This window comes from Ciconia boyciana, unplaced genomic scaffold, assembly GCF_034638445.1.
Source record: "Ciconia boyciana unplaced genomic scaffold, ASM3463844v1 HiC_scaffold_123, whole genome shotgun sequence".
In the NCBI taxonomy this organism is placed as follows: domain Eukaryota; kingdom Metazoa; phylum Chordata; class Aves; order Ciconiiformes; family Ciconiidae; genus Ciconia; species Ciconia boyciana.
The window spans coordinates 4,154-10,556 of NW_027328491.1; the positions used below are offsets into that span (position 1 = coordinate 4,154).

General features: G+C 54.8%; 1 pseudogene; it reads right to left on the reverse strand.

Annotated features, from left to right (window-relative positions):
• Positions 1 to 5,196: 5,196 nt before the first annotated feature.
• Positions 5,197 to 6,061, reverse strand: LOC140646025 (feather keratin Cos2-3-like; annotated as a pseudogene).
• Positions 6,062 to 6,403: the final 342 nt, after the last annotated feature.

Genomic DNA, 6,403 nt, shown 5'->3' on the forward strand with positions numbered 1-6,403 from the left:
AGCACACATGTGTCAGTCTGTACTTGTGTGACCCTCATCATGAGGGCATGTGCAGGTCATAGCAGGAATGGTAGTTGCAAAGGAATCTACAGCTGAATGGTGGTGCCTTCGACCTGGCAGGTGCAGAGAGGTGCCCAGAGAACTGAAATGCAGTCTCTGCCTCCTGTGCCCTCCGTTTCTTGCTTTAGGTACAGGGAGAGGCGCCCATAAATCCTGCCCACCGCATGCAGGCCGTCATCCCTGAAGGTATCCCCTTACGATGCAGTGTTGCTGGTGACTGGGATGGGGCGCAGGCTCCTCACGTCCATGCCAATGCCACCACTCAGCCTGGTGCTGAGTGAGGCAGGGGCTGAGACCTCGCACCAAATGGGTATTGAACTGAAGGGACCAGGGTCCAGGTGCTGCTCTGCTGTGAGAGGTAGGACTGACTGTCTGGGTGGCACAGGGAGAGTCAAACAGCTGAGGACTCCTTTGGTGTTCAAGCACCAGGACTTCCGTGTCCCCCATAAAAAACTGAACCTGAGTGCCCAGCAACTGTGTCTAGGAAGGCAGGGATATGTGATTCAGGGCCAAAGCGCACAAACTCTGCTGCTGTTTCATGAGGGAGGTCAGGCAAGCTCTCTCTTTGCGACAGAGGCTGTAGGTATTTTGTAAGGGCCCTAAGTGCATCCTCCATCCTAGTCTGCCTTGTCTCCGATCCAGCTTACAGGTAGTGCAACTGAGGGCTACCCTCTTCCCTTTGTTGACCTTGCTGAGATCATTCTGCTGGGAGGCTTCAGCCAGGGCTGACTCCCCTTCCCGTGGGAGCAGCTTTCAAGCTTCAGTCCTAGTGCTTGGCCCCAACCTGAGTTACAGCTCCAGCTGTGACACATCTGTGCCTGTATCTGGTCATGGACCCCACTCATCTCACTTTGGACCCTGACATGCGGGTGACTTCCCAGCTTGAGCTGAGACCTTCCTTATCTCTGCGAACACACCTGGTGATCGCTGGACATTGTTGAACCCTGATTACTGTCCTGAGACCTCGTCCTGACGTTGACTCACTGACTCAGTGACTTGCCTTTCCAGCTTGACCCCAGACATATGTAAGGCAAGAGCCTGAGCCAGCACACGAGCAGGACAACCTAAAAGTCTGTGCACACTTGCAGACCTATGATCTTATCGGGGTGTTGGAGAAAAGCTGGGATAGCTCTCATGTCTGGAGTGTGCAGTGGCTCTGCAAAACAGAAGGCAGAATTGCAACCCTGCACTCCATAAGAGCAGATTTTTGTCCCCTCAGGGACCTGCCAGGCGCAATCCTTTGGGAAAGTGCCCTGGGGGCTCAAAGAGGCCCATGGAGAATGTGAAATACAGCAGGTAAGATCTGATGATAACAAAAACAAGGAAATCACCATAACTAGCTCCATCCGCTCCACTTGATAAAGGCATCAGAAAGATCTACCAAGGACATGAGATGGCTGCATTTTTGGAGCATTTCTTTCCACATCTGAAAGCACGACCAAGAATACCATTTTTCTTGAGGTTATTCAAAGTTACCTCCACCCCATTAGCAACGCTGGCGGTGCCTCCGTGAAACCATATCTGAGAAAGGGCAAAACACTGCACAGGAGATGAGGAATGAACTACAAAAAAAGTGTGAGAAACAATCCTGCAAGCACCAAGGCCAGAGAAGAGGGAGGAGGAGGAGGAGGAGGAGGAGGAGGAGGAGGAGGTGCTCCAGGCAATGGTGCAGAGATTCCCGGGCAGCCCGTGGGAGAGACCATGGTGGAGCGGATATCCACACTGCAGCCCATGGAGGATCCCACGCCGGACCAGGTGGCTATGCCCTGCAGGAACTGTGGCCTGTGCAGAGCCCACGCTGAAGCAGGCTCCTGGCAGGAACTGTGGCCCCTGGAGGACCCACGCTGGAGCAGACTTATCTGGAAGGACTGCAGCCCGTGGACAGGACCCACGCTGGAGCTGGTCTTGAAAGACGGCAGCCCATGGGAAGGGCTCACGCTGGAGCAGAGAAAAATGTGAGGAGGAAACAGCGGCAGAGAGGAACTGTTGCGTACTGACCGCAACCCCCCATTCCACATCCCACTGCGCTGCTTGGGGGTGGAGGAAACAGAAGAGCCGTGAATGAAGGAGGGAAGCTGAGCCTGTGAAAAAGGGGGGGGTGTGAAGTGAAGGTGTTTTAGGGGTTTTTTGGCCGTTTCTCACCATCCTGCTCTATTTTTAATTGGCACTATGTTAAATGGACTTTCTCCTTCTGTCCTGTTGAGGAGGGAGAGGGAGAGAGCGAGCAGCTGGGTGGGTGTCTGGAAGCCAGCCAAGGTCTTTTTAGTTTTGCACCAATGATGGTAATTAGAAGTGCCATGACTGCTTGTCATTTACGTGCTTTTTTTTCCTGCTTGTATCTGTGGCATCAGGAGCAGTCTCTTTCTCCCACTGTTGTTCCCCCCAGAGGACGGTGGGCCATGATGTCAATTGGCCTTTGTGCTTGTGTACCTGGGAACTAGTGGCAGGTTTACAGCCACGGGCAGAGCACAGCCCACCAACCCTCCTGCCATAGCCTCAAACGAACAACGAGACCCCAAAGGCCATGTGGGAGGAGAGCTGTGAGTGGGAGCTCCTGTGCTGATGACCTGCTTTCTTCAGCTCTTTCTGACTCTGCTAGCAAAGGTCTGTCATCAGAACTGATGACAGAGAAGAAACCCCTGCTCCCTTGGTTGTCTCAGACCCCCTTCACCTGCATTTCTTTCCCCAGCCATCCATCCCTCATTGCCTCTCTTTTCCAGCCCATTCCCTCTCAATGTTTCACAGGTAGGTCAGCGCAGTAGATCTCGTCCGTCTTGGTAGCCCCAGATTTCTGAGGTTCAAGCACCAAAGGCTGTTCCCCATGAGCTGCAGGCTTCAGGAGAAGAGGGAGCTAGGAGGAGGGGCACAGCACAGTTCTCCTCGCTTGGCATCCTGGCAGGAGGCCCTTCTGTGCAAGGCTGAGCTCCCGGGAAAGGGCCCTCAGTGCTCCCTTGGCGGCTCTATTTCACTGAAGCACCCAGAGATCTGCAGGCGAAGGTCCTGGCGTTAGTGGCCTGAGGGGAAAGGAGGTGGTGGTGAGCGTGAAAAGAGCTAAAATCCCCAAAGAAAAAAAGAAATGTTGTAAATAGCTTGGTTGCTCAACTCTAACGGATGTTTCCTTTTAGCTCCCCTTTCGCAGATAATTTAGCCTAGCCTGTCAGTATTGTTGAATTGCTAATGAGCATCCTTTATTTGAAGGAAAGGTATGGTCTTTCCCCTCCTAACAACAATCATCGGAGTAAGAATGCCTTGCCTGTGTTAAATCCTTGGTTAGCTTAGATAGTTGCAATGTAGACGGATAAGAAGGAATTCTTCAGGCCCTGTGTCCCTGGAAAGGGCTGATAAGGAGAAGCTATACAAGAACCAACTGGTTTTGGATATGCAAGGAAGGTATGAGCAAGACAAAGATGGACTGAGCATGCGTAGAGACAAAGTTCAGTCAGCGGTCAGAGTGATGAAGACTACCGACTTCCTCCAACGACCACCAGAGGATCCCTAACGACCACCTAAGGACTTAAGTACGCATGCGCCAGAGACATTTACATATATTAACGAGTTCCAAGAAATCGCACGTTTATGTAAATTAATCTTATGAATATGTATGATTTTGCAACACATAATCTCTGCGATCTTGCTTGTTTGTCAGAGCACTTATGGTGGAGCAATCCCCAGTGCTACCCAGCACTGTAATAAAGGATGCCTGCTTAATAGTAACTCTGTTGCTATTGAGTTTTATTTCGGGAACACTCTGAAACTCCGATTCGCCTGCTGGGAGACTCGGACTTTAAAGGGTAGTCTCTGCGAATTTTGCTTCAAGAGAGCTTCTGCCATGGAACTCTTCTTCCCCTGCACCCCAGGACGAGATTGCACTTGCCATGAGCTGCAAAGAGAGAGCGCGGGCTGTTGCGATCGGTGCGCTCTCTACAGCGCCACGGGAGGAACTGTAAGACGCTCATCTGTGTCCCCTTGCAGGCCCATGCGAAAAACCTTTTGTCCTGGAGCTGCTCGGTGTGATGGGAGTTGGGGATGTGCAGCCCGCGAGACACCTCAGCCCTGCCAATCTGTGTAACCAACCGCTGGGCTGCACAGGGCACTGTATGGATGTGGCGGAAGAACAGGGGACTTGCCCTAGCTACCCTTGCCCTTGGTTGCATGCCGTGCCCCTTCCTTCTGGGGATGGGTGGGAAGGTGAGGAGGAGGCTCTGGGCTGTAGACAAGGTGATTTCTCCTACCGTCCCCTCCTTCCATCCCCACGGCCATCTTCTGTCTGAGCCTCCTCCCCCAGCACAGCTCCATCCAGAGCAAGAGGAACTGCCTTGAGTGCTTGTGGGGCTGCTGACCTCCCAGGACCTCCTTCATGAAGACACTGGGGTCCTCCCATGAAGACAGCACAAGTTGGGATCGCCATCTGTGGGGCATGCTCTGAGGCCAAGGGGAATATTTCTGGGCAGAGATGCAGCAAGGGAAGGGCTGATGGTCACTGGCTGTGGAGTAGCCAGAGATGTCGTCCTCAGCTCCAAGGAACAGGGACCGAAGGAGGCCCACGGACAGTGTGTCCTGCCCTCCCAGCCCTCTAGGAATGAGAAAGGGTCCACTTGCTCACCCATTTGTTCCCTCCCAGCTTATCTCCTTTCTCCCTGGACAGCTTTAGAGAGCACGCAGAGAGGAAAGGACCACACAGAGCCAGAGGCTGGGATGCAGCAGAGTTTAATGAGTCCAAAGAGGGCAACAAGATGTCTCTGAGGAGAGGCCACAGTGAAAGGATCACCATGGGCAGCCAAGAGTCAGTGCCCCATGATCAAGGGAGAGTTCCCACAGGGCACCTGTCTGGCTGCCCGACAGAGGGAGAGGGGCAGGCAGGTCCCCCCTAAGCTGGCTTTGGCGGGCCTCACGGCCCAGGGAGCAGGACACAACCAAGGAAAAGGAGGGAAAGGAGAGAGGGGAGGGAGGGAACGAGAGGCATCGGCCATGTTTTCAGAGAGCCCAGGCTGGCCCCTTCCAAAGGGCTGACACCTTTTGCAGGAGGAGCGGGGCATGCTCAGAGCCTCTCAAAGCAGTAGCCACGATCTCCGTCATTCAGCCTGGCATCATCTTCGGGGCTCCCGGGGTTCCTTGTCTGGGCTGTCACCGGTGGCTTTAGCAAGGGGGGCACCTTCTGCTGCCACAGTAGCGGCTGGTGATACAGGAGAGGTCACAGCACCCAGAGTTGATGGGGACTCCGTCACAGCTGAGGATGCTGCCAACGGCAGCGGAGGTGGAGGATCCCACAGCGGTGTTCTGCGGGAAGGAGCTGAGGATGGGGCCAGGAAGAATCACCACCACAGGAGAGGGCTCGATGACAACCGTGGAAGGCTGGCACTGCCTGACACAGGGCTCATTGCAGCTGTTGGCCAGCGGGGTTGGGCAGCAGGGCTGGCACGGCTGGCAGGGCTGGCATGGCCGGCACTTGTCGGAGCAGGACATGTCTCGGGGCTGGCAGCGCACCTGGGAGAGAGGGCAGGGAGGAAGCAGAGCACACGGACACCTGAGGAACAGCCTGCAACCCCACCAAAAGGAAGCCAAGACACCTGCCGGGTGGGGAGGTTGAGGGCGTGCAGGAGGGAACAAGGGCTTGTTTGCCTGAGCCCAGCAGGGTCCTTCGGATAGGAGCCAGGCCCAGGGATCCTCCTGCCTAGCCTGGAGCCAAAGAGCCACCTCAGCCCAGCCTCAGCCTATCTCCATGACAGACCGTCTCTCCTCTGCTCTCTCCCCCCATCGCGATCATGATCCCAGAGCACTAACATAAGACGAAGGAGCAGGTATCAACGGAGATGTCCTTGAAAGCAAGACCCTGTCCTATAGGGGCGGTAGAGGAGAAAAGGGGTTCCAACTCACCCGGTTCCCAAGGAGGAGGAGGTGACAGAAGTGGTTGAGAGAGCGACCCGTTGGGCTGGCTTTTATACTGGCCTCACACTGCCTCAAGCCCAAAGGCAGCGCTGCATAAGTGACAATTTTCCTGCATGCTCCTAACGAACGGAAACATCCCGGGGATGTGTTGCTGTTTCCCTCTATGCTGCCTTTGCATTTCCTGGTTTATGGCATGCCCCTTCCATCACGGACGCTTGTTTTGAGTGCTGGGATGAGAGGTCCCAGGAGTTCCGGGGCAAGAATGCGTCAGTGTGGGCAGAAGACACAGTCTAAGTGCCCAAGGGCTCCAGTGGAGGCAGGCCATGTCAGCCCGGGGCACTCCGGTGGGTTTCTTTTATGATCCTGCTGACAGGAAGGGCCCCAGCTGCTAACAGCCCTGCAATCCTTGGCTCGTCCCCCAAGGGCTCCTGTGAGTATGTGTCCTGTCCTCCCCTTT